At 40.0% G+C, this 12,405-nt stretch overlaps 1 protein-coding gene across 1 annotated transcript in view; it reads left to right on the top strand.

The window, feature by feature from the left end:
* The window catches only part of LOC122799567 (catechol O-methyltransferase-like), a 287,182-nt gene that overhangs the window by 26,333 nt on the left and 248,444 nt on the right, over window positions 1-12,405 (top strand). The window lies entirely within an intron of this gene.

The following is a 12,405-nucleotide window of genomic DNA, read 5'->3' on the forward strand; positions in this document are numbered from 1 at the left end:
TTTGTTAACAGTTTCCTCATATAACTAGCTAATGAACTGTCAGCCTTTTGTTCTGTGGGCATGAGAGCTTTCCACTGAGGCACATAATATGCTCTCCCAAAAATCATTTCAAAGGGAGCCAAACCCTTCACATTTGGAACCATTCTCATACTCAGCAGTGCTAAAGGCAGACAGTGTATCCAATTCTTTTGGGTTTCTTCAACTAACTTCCTAAGTTTACTCTTAAGGGTACCATTGTACCTTTCCACCAGTCCTGCTGACTGTGGGTGGTAGGCACAATGGTTTTTTAAGGAGATACCAAAAAATCTCCCAAGTTGCTGGATTGTCTGGTTCACAAAATGTGTGCCGTTGTCACTATAAATCCTTTCCGGAATGCCAAATCTAGGGATTACTTCTTTTATCAGGGCTTTCGCCACTGTTGCTGCATCCAGATTTTTGGTTGGAAAAGCTTCTATCCATTTAGAAAACATATCTACGATAACTAAACAATATTTCTTCCCTTCACACTTATTCAATTCTATGAAATCCATACAAATAGTATGGAACGGATACGGTGGTATAGGAAAACTTCCTTGCTTAGGTTTAAATGCCCCTTGTGCATGATGCTTGTTACAAGTATGACAAGCTGCACAAATCTTTTTTGTATAGTTTATGAATCCATATGTTTGGAATATTCAGTTTACTAACTGTACCATCCCCCCTGTTGAGACATGGCACTGCCCATGGCTCAACAAAGCTGCATATCTAAATAAATTAGATGGCAATATCGTTTTTTTCTCTTTGGAAATGTACAGTCCATTTTCAAGAATTGCACCTTGTTTTTCCCATTTCTGTTTTTCTGCTTTTGTAGTAAGCATCTGCATTGTCGTTAACATGTCTAAAATCACAGAGGGTTGTAATTCCTCATTCAAAAGTAAAGTTTCTGAGTCTGAGGCTGCTTGCTTTGCAGCTGCATCAGCTCGTGCATTGCCTTTCGAAATCTTATCCTGTTGTTTTGTATGAGCTACACATTTACAAATAGCTACTTTGGTAGGTAACTGAATAGATTCTAATAATTCCAAAATAAATTGCGCATGATTAATTGGTTTTCCACTAGATGTTATCATTCCTCTATTTTTCCATTGTTGTGCAAATACATGTACTGTAGAAAAAGCATACTGACTATCAGTATATATGTTTACACATTTGTCTTTTGCTAAAGTACATGCCTGTGTCAAAGCTATCAATTCTGCTGCTTGTGCAGATAAGTTATGTGGTAAGGATTGGGCTTCTAGAATTTCAGTGTCTGTAACTACTGCATACCCCACTAGATTCTTTCCTGTAGGGCCTCTTCTGCATGAGCCGTCCACGTAATATGTCACCTCAGCATTATCCAAGGGCATATCTGTAAGGTCTTGTCTAGGCAAGGCTAATTGTTCAATTTCCTGCAGGCAGCTGTGCGGTGTACCATCCGCAGGAGTTGGGAGTAATGTTGATGGATTTAATGTTGTGCATCATTCAATTGTCATATGAGGTTGGCTCAGCAGTATAGTCATACATGAAAGATGTCTAGCAGGAGAAAGATATGCTACTTTTTCTTGCAGTAAAATTATTGCGACTGCATGAGGCACTCTCAATGTGAGAGGGTGGAATAACACCACTGAGGCCGAAGCCTGTACTGCATTGCAGCTGCAACTACTGCCTGTACACAGTGAGGCAAAGATCGCGCCACTGGGTCTAACTGCGATGAATAATAGGCTATGGGGCGTTGCTTATCCCCATGTTGTTGCGTCAACACTGATGTCATATATCCTTGCTTGCAATCTACGGTTTGAAAGAACCTTTTGTGATAATTTGGGAGTCCTAAAACTAATGAAGAAGCTATCAACTGCTTCAACCTGCAAAAAGCCGTTTCTGCTTCAGGTGTCCATTGTAAAATATCTTGTGCTGCCATTGGTGTCTTATATATCAAGTCAGTCAGTGGAGCAGATTCCAAAGCATAATTCGGTATCCAGCTCTGACAGAAATTAATTGTACCCAAGAAGGACATCATTTCCTTCTTGGTTGCTGGTTTGGGTGCTTGCAAAATTGCTGTTTTTCTTTTCTCGTCTAATATTCTACCTTCATTGGATATCACATATCCTAGGTATCTAACTTGTTTTTTCCAAAGTTGTAACTTACTTTTGTTTACTTTGTGCCCTTGTGCTGCTAAAAACTTCAATAACGCTACAGTATCCTCCCTGCATTGTTGCTGGGTGAGGGCTGCTAGCAAGATGTCATCTATGTAAAGTAGAATCTGACTACCTCCCGGTGGGGTAAACCCTATCAGGTTGCTAGCCATTTCTTGTGCAACTATTGTTGGGCTCTCACAATATCCCTGTGGTAGTCGAGTATAGGTATACCTTTTACCCTGGAATGTAAATGCAAACCAATATTGTCTATCAGGATGTATAGGTATCGAAAAGAAAGCATTACTGATATCTACCACAGAGAAATATTTTTGTTGCGGTTTTAAATCGTTTAACAAAGTATGTGGGTCTGGCACCGTAGGTGCTCTGGGTATTACTGCATTATTCACAGCTTGTAAATCTTGAACCATCCGCCATTCCCTGTTAGCCTTTTTAACAGGAAATAGGGGTGTATTACATGGTGAATCAGGAGATTCTACCAGTACTCCTTCTTTGAGTAATGCTGCTATTATAGGCTCGATTCCTATTTTTGCATCTTTTCTCAAAGGATATTGTCTTTTCTGTGGTCTAAATGCTGATTTTGGTATAATTATAACTGGTCCTGCTGTTCGAATAAGTCCTACATCTGACTTTCCTGTTGACCAAAGAGTCGTTGGAATTTCACATAAGGCTTTTTCTTCTTCTTCTAATAAAAATGCTAATCAGCTGTCCTCGCTAGATTGCAAGTGAACAGCTGGATGTGTCTGTGTCAACCAATTCAGTTTTTGTTTCTGTATCCCTTGTTCTGACAGTTCTAAGTCAGTCTGTTTCTCCCATCTTGTCACCTTTTCTCCTAAGTCTGCCCATTTTACATTTTTATTCTTTGTCAAGCTGACATGTGGTAATCGATTTGATCTATATAATGCAAGGAATTCTTGAGGTAATGAACAGCTAACTACACTGTTCCCCTCAGTATCCCAGTACAAAGTACGTAAAACCAATCTAGTTGCACGATTTCTAAACAATTCCTGCTCATATTCTCTATCAGGTCATGGTGTAGTACAGTAGTATAGAGTACAGTGTAACAAATGCTGTCGATCCATGTCGAGGGAGGGGGCTTTACTGATGGCTACGTTCATCAGTTCCTCGGTTACTGCCCCTGGACCAGTCGTGACTAGGTCTTGGCTGTACCAGTAAAAACTTTCACCCTCCGATCGCACTACAAAGGTATCCATTTGTCTCTGTGCCTCCATACCTTGTACAGTTGGAACTACTGCTATGCCAAATATCTGCATAAGGTCCCTGCCCAATAGGTTCACTGGACACTTTGCAGAAACAACAATTTTACTTCTTTGGGTCATACCTGAAACAGGGTCAGTTATTGCTATATCATGGGAAAGTGGTTCCCTGTATAGTTGTCCGTTTGCGGCTTTTACCAGTATATAATCAGGTGATTTGGAATGTTCTGGCAACTTGGAGGGGTGTATCAGGGTCTGTGATGCTCCTGAGTCAAACAGGAATTTGACTTCCCTTCCCTCCACCAGAAATGTAACTTCCGGTTTCGTATCTGCTAAGTAGAGCTCTAGGCTCAATAATGCTAAATCCAAAATTTCACCTTCTTCATCCTCCATATCTACTCGCACTTCTTCTATTCCTTCTATCACATTTATATTTGTTTTCTGTTTATTAACTTCTCCTGATGATTTCTGACTTTCGCATGATGTATCTTTACTATCATATAGTCAGTCCTCATCTCCCTTATCTTCTGTAATTACCTTTTTGTTCTGCTTACAATCCCTTGCTAGATGTCCTTTTTTCCTGCACTTGAAGCATTCACCTCTCTTTTTCCTCTCTTTAAAATCTTCTGATCGTTTGTCAGACTGTTTATTTCCCTGGGCATTCTTCTTGCCCTTTCTACCTGACTGTAACAGAAATACTTCAGCTCCGTCTTCAGCAGTGAAGACTTGCGCCTTCCTCTTTTTGCTATTGAAATGTCTTTCAGCATGTCTAGTGTATTCAAGTAAGGCTTGTAGCCTACCTGTTCGATGGTCTATCATATGCTTCGTAATGAAGCTACTAATAGGTGCAATGCATCCTTTTAGAAATGCATTTTTTAATTGTTGTTCATACGGGGAATCATTCGTTTGGTTTTCAGGAACTGTCATGCCACTATGATTATTAAAACATTCCAATAATCTAGCATAGTATCCATCTATTGTCTCAATTTTCCTGTTGTATGCATTGATTAATGCAAGCCCAGTCTGCTCTAGGTTTCCATTTCTCAGTGATTCGGTTTGTAAGACCTTTCACTCTGTTGTCTAATTCTGCTTCACTATGTGGGAGTGGTTTGAGCTCTGCATTACGAGGATTCCAGGTGCCACAAATCATGTGCCAATCTGGACCTATAATTTGTCTTACTACTTTTTCTACTTCTTCCCCATTCAAGTGGTAACTCAACCTCATGCCTTGTAAATCTTCTACAAATTTCATAAAATTAACTTTCGGATGGGGGATTCCCTCAGTAGCTTTCCAGATATCCTCCGGTGTCCATGGTCTATATACCAAGAGTGTTGGGTCCTGCCCTTCCTGTCCTGCCTGAGGATTTGGGACCTCTATAAGTGGGCATATTTCTTCCTCACTCTCATCCTATAGGTTTCTTTCTATTTGATATGATTCTGTGTGCCTATGTATTTTACGTGTCCGGGACCTAGTTTCAATAGGATCTCTAACAAACGGTTGTGATCTTGCTGAGACTTCAGGATAACGCGGAGGTGGACCAGCCTGTCCACTTGCTTCATATCCTGAAAAGGGTAAAGGAGGGGGCAAGGGAGGAGGAGGAGCTGTTGCTATTACTAAGTTATTATCTTCTTTGTCTAAAAATAATGTTTTCGAATTTTTAATCTTCTGTTCTCTACGATTTGCTTCCACAATCCACCTGTGTGCCTGAGGAATACCTAATTGGCGTTGCTTTTTTGCCTGACCTCCCGCATCGGATTTAAGTTGTTTAAAGAGTTTAACTAGTGAAGTTTTATCTAGTTTACCATCAAATTCATATTTGTTAACCCATTTCGTATAATACCTAACGTTATCGGAACGTTGTGATTGCATGTATTTTGCGTCTTCGGTTAGGGGCGGATCTCGCGATGTTTTAGTGCACTGATTTCCCATGGTAAAAGAAAATGTTACGTAACCCTCCTTATCACGTGATATCAAAAGTTCAGTTCCTTTTCACAGTTTATCTAGAATAACTGCCTACCTTATTCTGTTACCCTGATCTATGACCAAATATACAGTAACTCCTTTTGTCCCTGATCTGCATAACAAATCTTGACAACAATATACTGTAACCTAGTCCCTGATCTAAATCAGAAAAAAAGGCAAAATCTTCCTACCTGAGCCTCCTGTATTGAGCTGTCCAGGATTCGCTCTTCGGCCACAGATCAGAAAGTGGCCAACCACTTTAAACGACAATTCAGTCGGAGGTCTTTTCACCCAAGAAGAACCGTTTCGGTAACTTCTCCTGCGCAGTATTCGACCACCGGTAGACTCTGATCTGCAGCTGTCCGAGGGAATTCCGGCTAAGAAGGACCAAACTGTTAAATAAAATCAAGAATTCAATACACAGGAGGTTCAGGTTCAAATGTTTGCTAGTGTACACCAGGAGGCAAAAAACGTACAAGCACAGAATTTTGTCTAACATGAAACAGGAAGCACACAATTTTATAGTCTTTACATTCAAGTTGTGCCCACCTTACTGATGTGGTATGTCACAGGGCATCTACATCACTTTAGCTTACAGTCCTCTATTCATAAAAACTGCTGATGCTGTATATTTTAAAAAAGTTTTCCTCTGGTAACAATACGACCTTGCTATCCACCTGGTCAGACATAATGTCTTTCTGTAAAGTTACTTCTTCAAGGTTTCACATCAGTTCGAATACAATAGCAGATTCAATATTCTAATACACATCTTTGTTCACTGTAACACTTTCCCACTAGCTGCATGCTATCTTAGTAACACATATACAAGGCCAAATTATCCCAGCAGGAAAGAGCAGAATATTTCATTATTTCACATATTTAATTTCCTGACCCAGCAGATAATCACTTGTGAAAAGAATAAACATTAAAACTTGCTAAGCTAGCAACTGCCAGGGTCGGAGGTCAATTTGCTACAAGCTACACTGCAGTTTCAAAACTACTTGCCTCATACACATGAATTTATCCTTTCTGTTATATGATTAATAGAATAAAATGCATTACATACTACTTCGTTTTTAAAATAGCATTTCACATATATTCAAATACACATTTTTCTAACAGTTATCCACCAAGTTGCTAAATTCAGTTCAGTCAAAGTCCACATGAATGCTAAAATCTCAGTACAAACACAGTTCAGTGAAAGTGCATGCAAACGCTAAAAACTCAGGGTCCAAATGCAAACGTGAAAAAACACTTTCACCCAGTGGGCTTCATCAGGCAAATGTAAGGTAAATTGCATAGATGAGTATATATAGCATTTCAAAATCACATGATTAAAAAGTCACATGTTTAGAAAAAGTCATATGATTAAAAAAGTCCATGCTGAAAAAGATCCAGTGAAACACATTGAGATTATATATTGTAAATCAGTTAGTAAAATAATTAAAAAATATTGTATGTATTTGTATAAAAAGCATTATATACATATATATAATAAACTTTATGTAAAGCACAGCAGGTAGATGAATATCATCGAACTTGATTATGTAGATGTTTAAGGTGCAGTTTAATGATTGCCATTTCATTAAGTCCTGGTAATAAGCGTGCTTTAAATCTAAAGAACCATTCAATTCTTCACTCTCAGTTAACAATTTAATGTCTCCTCGTCTTAATGGTCATGGTATGACTTTTAGTATAGTAAACATAAAGGTATGTGTTATATCTGTTTCAGTAATGTGTTTATAAAGTGCGTTGGTCAAAACTTTTCTGTTGATATTAGATATATGCTGGTCAGTCCTCTCATTCGGTTTTCTGTTTGTCTTACCTATGTAATATGCATCACATACACAACAAGAAGCATAGTAGACTATGTTTCTTGTGTTACAATTACTATATACTCTAAGGGTAAAATTGTGACTATGGAAGGGGGGATGTTTAATCTGCTTGTCAGTGAGTATATATTTACAGTACATGCAACTGTTACATTTGTCTGTGCCTCTTCTATTGCTAGTGAAGTGCAAATAGCTATTGGGTTGTTCCCTACAACAAAGACACCCTCCTATAACTAAATTTAGATGAAGCACTAAGAGTGTTTTGTAAGTCTGGAATCTCTCTTAGAATAGGCCAGTATTTACTAATGATACTTTTAATCATAGATGCATTTCGATTGTATGTAAGTGTATATCCGTGAATTTATTTTTGATAGTGAATCAGTTACTATTTCTTGGTGCATATAAAAAAGCTTTAGAGTCTGTCTCACATTTGCAATGACATCATGCTTAATATTGTTAACATTACATCCCAAAATTAGTAGGACAGGCATATGTCACCTCTCAGCAGGCTGTAAGAGACCAGGTATTAGGACAAGACTTTGAGGTGGTCTGCAGAGGACTTGTTTTCCACATCATTAGTAGTTTAGGATGAGAAACAGTGTCAAATGCATACTATGAAAACATTGGTTAAGAGTAGATACAGGCTATATGACAATGATTTAACAGTTAGAGAAATGTTAGCATGTTTATAGAAAAATTAAAGGTAAGTTAGTATAACACAAACAGCAAATGAAATACCAAGTGAGAGAAAACCAGGCTCATGGTATGGAAAGCCAGGGAGAGAAACTGACAGAAGTGAGAAAATGAGTGAAAAAGGGAGAGTAAGGAGATGTAAGGTATGAACAGGTATTTGTTCGCATTTATGGATACAGTTTATCCTTCTGTTGAGCAAGAACAGAGCCAACTTTTGGCTAGGAGTCTTTCAGAATGGTTTTGAAAGATGTGAGGGAGGGTACTGACCTGATGGATAGAGATAAGGAGTTCCATGCCTTAGCAGCATGGTACAAGGACAAACAATGCCCAGTAGATTTGATATGTTTGTGAACAGACAGCAATTTAAGTGAAGCGAAGCTTAAGTAAAGTTTTGTTAGCAAGGTATTGGGGTTCATACAGATGTGTTTATGTTGATCAAAGTATGTGCTACATTATAGGTTAGAGGAAGATTGTAAGGGTGTAAAATATTGCATTTTTGTTTGTGACATAAGGATTTGGGGCAGGAGACAGTGAGAGGGAAGGTGTACATGGAATGAGGTTAAGTTTGAGCGTAGGATTAGGAGAAGTGCTATTAAGAGACGATGTCTGAGCAGAGTTGATGAAAGTGACAAGTGAATGGATGAATGCCAAGTTAAACCATTTTATTCATCTAATCTGTTCAAACGTTTACTGTTTTATACCAGGTATAAGCTTGCTAGCACTAATTCAATGGCTGGAAAAACTCTCCAGCTGGCTGCCATGTCATTTTTAACATGATACTCTACCGCAGCATACACAAGGGCTGGTGTAAAGGTGAACTGATGTTCAGGGCCAGAAACTGTCTCACAAATTAAAACTCACAGTTAAATAAGCCTAGTCACTTATGAGTCAGAGGGGTAGAAGCCCTCCTCTCCAAGCTCATGCCCACCACCGCCATGCTACTCCTCCATTCCTTTCAAGTTAGTCCATGTACCTGCATGGCTGTGAGATTTAACATGCCTAGCACATTTGACCTTGTTGAAGAAGGCAAAAACCTAAAATTATTTGCAAGTAAAGCAGAAAACTCCTTCTTAACCCCTACTGCAGTTACTGTCTGAGTCAACAGGTTCTTTCCCCATTTTCTTCTGGGTTCTGCTTTTACAAAAATTTGGGTCAGAGTCAAAAGATAGCTTCTGAAATGAACTAAAAACCCTCCTCAGTTCACCTAACTGCAACTGTACCCTCCCAAAGCTACTTCCTTCTACTTGACCACCAAGCTACACCCATAACAATACTGTCCAGGCCAACACTTAAACCATACTATTTTTATCTTGCATCCTTCTAACGCAACTGCCAATGTTTAACTGTCAAAATCCTTTGGCTTCATCTTAATGCCATTTCCTTAACTGTTATTTTTCTAGTTCCCTGACATTTTTCCCTTTCTTAAACATGTCTACTGCTGTATTTACCTTGCCTTACTGTTAATCAAGCTTTTTGGCACCATTGTATATATCAGCTCATTATAAACTATGCTGTTTCACCTACTTATTTTAATTTTAATGCTTTTTCATGCCTAGTGTGTGACAAACTGTTATGCTTTATCAAACTGTTTTATACATAAACCTATTTTATTAATCTGTTTATACTGCTGGAACTTTTCTCTCTGGGCCTTCAGTGAAAATGAGTTTCTCAGTATAACCCAGTTGGACCATCCAGAATAACAATATGGAAATAAATAAAAATAAAATAAGGCTAGGTGTCTGTTTGGCTGATTTAAGGTTAAAATGATCTTTTCTTCCTCTTCCAGAGCCTTTTTATCACTTGTGTCCAGGCAGACCACCTTCCTCTACCATTAACCTATCTCTGCCTTAGGGCTTTCATGTGTGATTAACAAGTGACCGTGCATTCCTTCCTCCTCTAATCTAATTTTACTCCCCTGACTCCCCACCAATATTTGTTCTTTGCTGCCATGTCAGGCAACATCATACAAGTACTCAAAGACAACTATTCTCTTGGATTAATTTAATTTTTTCAGGAAGAACCGACATCTGCTTGCACTACTACAAACAAGTTGCATGCACAGACTCAGGAAATGACCGCAGGTGTGCATTTGTCAACACATGTCAAATTAACTGAATATTCAAGTTAACTACTCATTTATCATTTCAAAGTCACTAATGTGCCCAAGGACAGGTTTAGATGGTATCATTTCAGTGGCAGACTAATTTTTTCCAGCTAGGCTACATTTTATCTTTTGTGTGATGAACTGCCTCAAGAAGAGGAAGCTCTAGGGCAAGTTGCCTTGCAACTCTGGGTATGTTCTGCTGAGTGTTCATAGGTTCATAGGTTCATACTAGGCTATCTGCCCTAGGGCATTTATAAGCCTAGCCAGAGTGTGTGTGGCTTTCACCACCCCTTAGGATGAGAATACTATACCCATTAGTTTGCTGTGCCTCTGTCCAGCAGTGATACAGAGATGATTCCGGGGTAAACCTATGATCTCCCATCCACTCGTCAAGATTTCTCTTGAACAGAGTCAGTGAGGGGCTCTGCCTCACATGGACTGGGATTCTGTTCCATAGTGTAGGGAGTCTCTGGGTGATGAATTTGTCCCTCCAGCACGTCCTATTTATATCCGTGTTGAGGTTTAAGTCTCTTGCTCTCGTGGCTCTGGTGGATTTGGATTTTTTGAGGTGGAGCATGTCCATTAATTCCGGGTTGGACATGGCCTTGTATGTCAGGCACAGATCACCTCTGAGCAGACGGTATGTGACTGAATAGAGCTGGAGTTTCTTCAGTCGGGCATCGTATGACATATGTTTGAGCCCCTTTATCCTTTTGGTGAGGAACTTTTGGGGTCTTTCCAACTGCTGCAGGTGTCGGGTAAGGTACATTCGAATGGGCGTTGTACTCAATCATTGGTCTGATAAGTGAAGAGTACAGGGGTACAATGACCTCTCCTGATCTGGATGTGAATCCCTTCATGATCAGGTGGGCAATGTAGAAGGTCTACCTAACCACTTTGGCAATGTGAGTGTCAAAAGAGAGGTTACTGTCAACTTGGGTCCCCAGGTCCCTGATAACTTCTTCCATGTTTAATGGATTACCACCTATGTGGTAATTAGGGGTTACCTTGTTTTTCCCAAAGGGTATGACTATACATTTTGTGGCATTTAGCTTAAGGCCATGGCTCTGGCACCAGTTATCCATTTCTATGAGACCTTTCTGGAGGATGTCTGTGTCTGATGGAGTGTCAATTATGGTGCCCAGTTTGCAGTCATCTGCAAATTTTGTCAGCCACAATCCCTCTATGTTTGCCTGCACTTCAGAAAAATAAATGCCGAACAAGAGGGGGCCAGGACTGAGCCCTGTGGGACACCGCTCGTGACCGGCTTAGAGTCTGACATGGCACCAGCAACTCTAACCCTGTGTGTTCTGTCCTTGAGCCAGTTTGCAACCCATCTTGTGACATATGGGTTTACATCTAAGCTGGTGAGCTTTTCTATGATGCCCGAGTGGGGTATTGTGTCAATGCTTTTGCTAGGTCAAGGTAGGCTGTGTGAACTGCCTTACCCTCATCAATGGCCTTAGTGACTGTTTCAAAAGTCGACCAAGTTCAAGAGGCAGGATCTGCCCTTGACAAAGCCAAATTGGGTAGGATCCAGTGTCTGTAGGTCCCCAATGTCTTTATTTATGAGTTCCATTATGATCCTCTCCATAGCTTTGCAGACAAGGCTCGTCAAGCTTATGGGGCGGTAATTTCCAGGGTCCGTAGAAGCACTGCCTTTGTGCAGTGGGACCACAGTTGCCGTACGCCATTCTTTGGTGCGTATCCTGTAGTAAGGCTAAGATTAAACAGCAGCCTTATGTGTGGGTTTAGTTCCTCATTGAGTTAGTGTAGCACACAGCCGGGGACACCGTCCGGTCCCATTGATGCTGTGTTTTTGCTTTAGAGAGCAGCTCTCACCTGGGCATCTGAGATGTTTGGGAGGCTAGACTCTGGTGGGATAGATATTTCTCCTTTTGGGGAGGGAGGGAGAAATTTGCACTGAATCTGTATGCCAGTATGTTGGCAATGTCTGTGGGTTCAGTGATTTTTTATCATTTTGGACTAATTCTGAGCATATCTGGGAGTTTCCACCCAGGTTTCTAACATAGCTAAAGAAGGCTTTATGATTGTCTTTTGTGTCATTAGCAATTTTTCTCTCAAAGTTGGCCTTGGATGATTTTATGAGTGATCGTAGTTTTTGCTAGTATTGATCAGAGATGCCTTCCCATTTAGGGATTTTGCTCTGTCATGTAATAGCTTTCTCCTCTTGTTGTAGAGTTTGTTTATGGCTGGAGTCCACCAGACCGGCCTGCCTTTGGTGGAAAAGGTCTTGATTTTATTAGGGATTGCTTGATCCATACATTCCTGGAGGTGCTCGTAGAAGGCATTTGTAAGGGTTTCAGCAGCGTGGGTTGTGGTTTCCACTGGCTCGGGGCCTTGAAGGATACCACTCCAGTCTTAAGAAGTGTGAAGTTTGCTTTTGAGAAGTTCTTCACTGTGGTCT

This window comes from Protopterus annectens, chromosome 4.part0, assembly GCF_019279795.1.
Source record: "Protopterus annectens isolate FY-2018-M chromosome 4.part0, PAN1.0, whole genome shotgun sequence".
Lineage (NCBI taxonomy): Eukaryota > Metazoa > Chordata > Ceratodontiformes > Protopteridae > Protopterus > Protopterus annectens.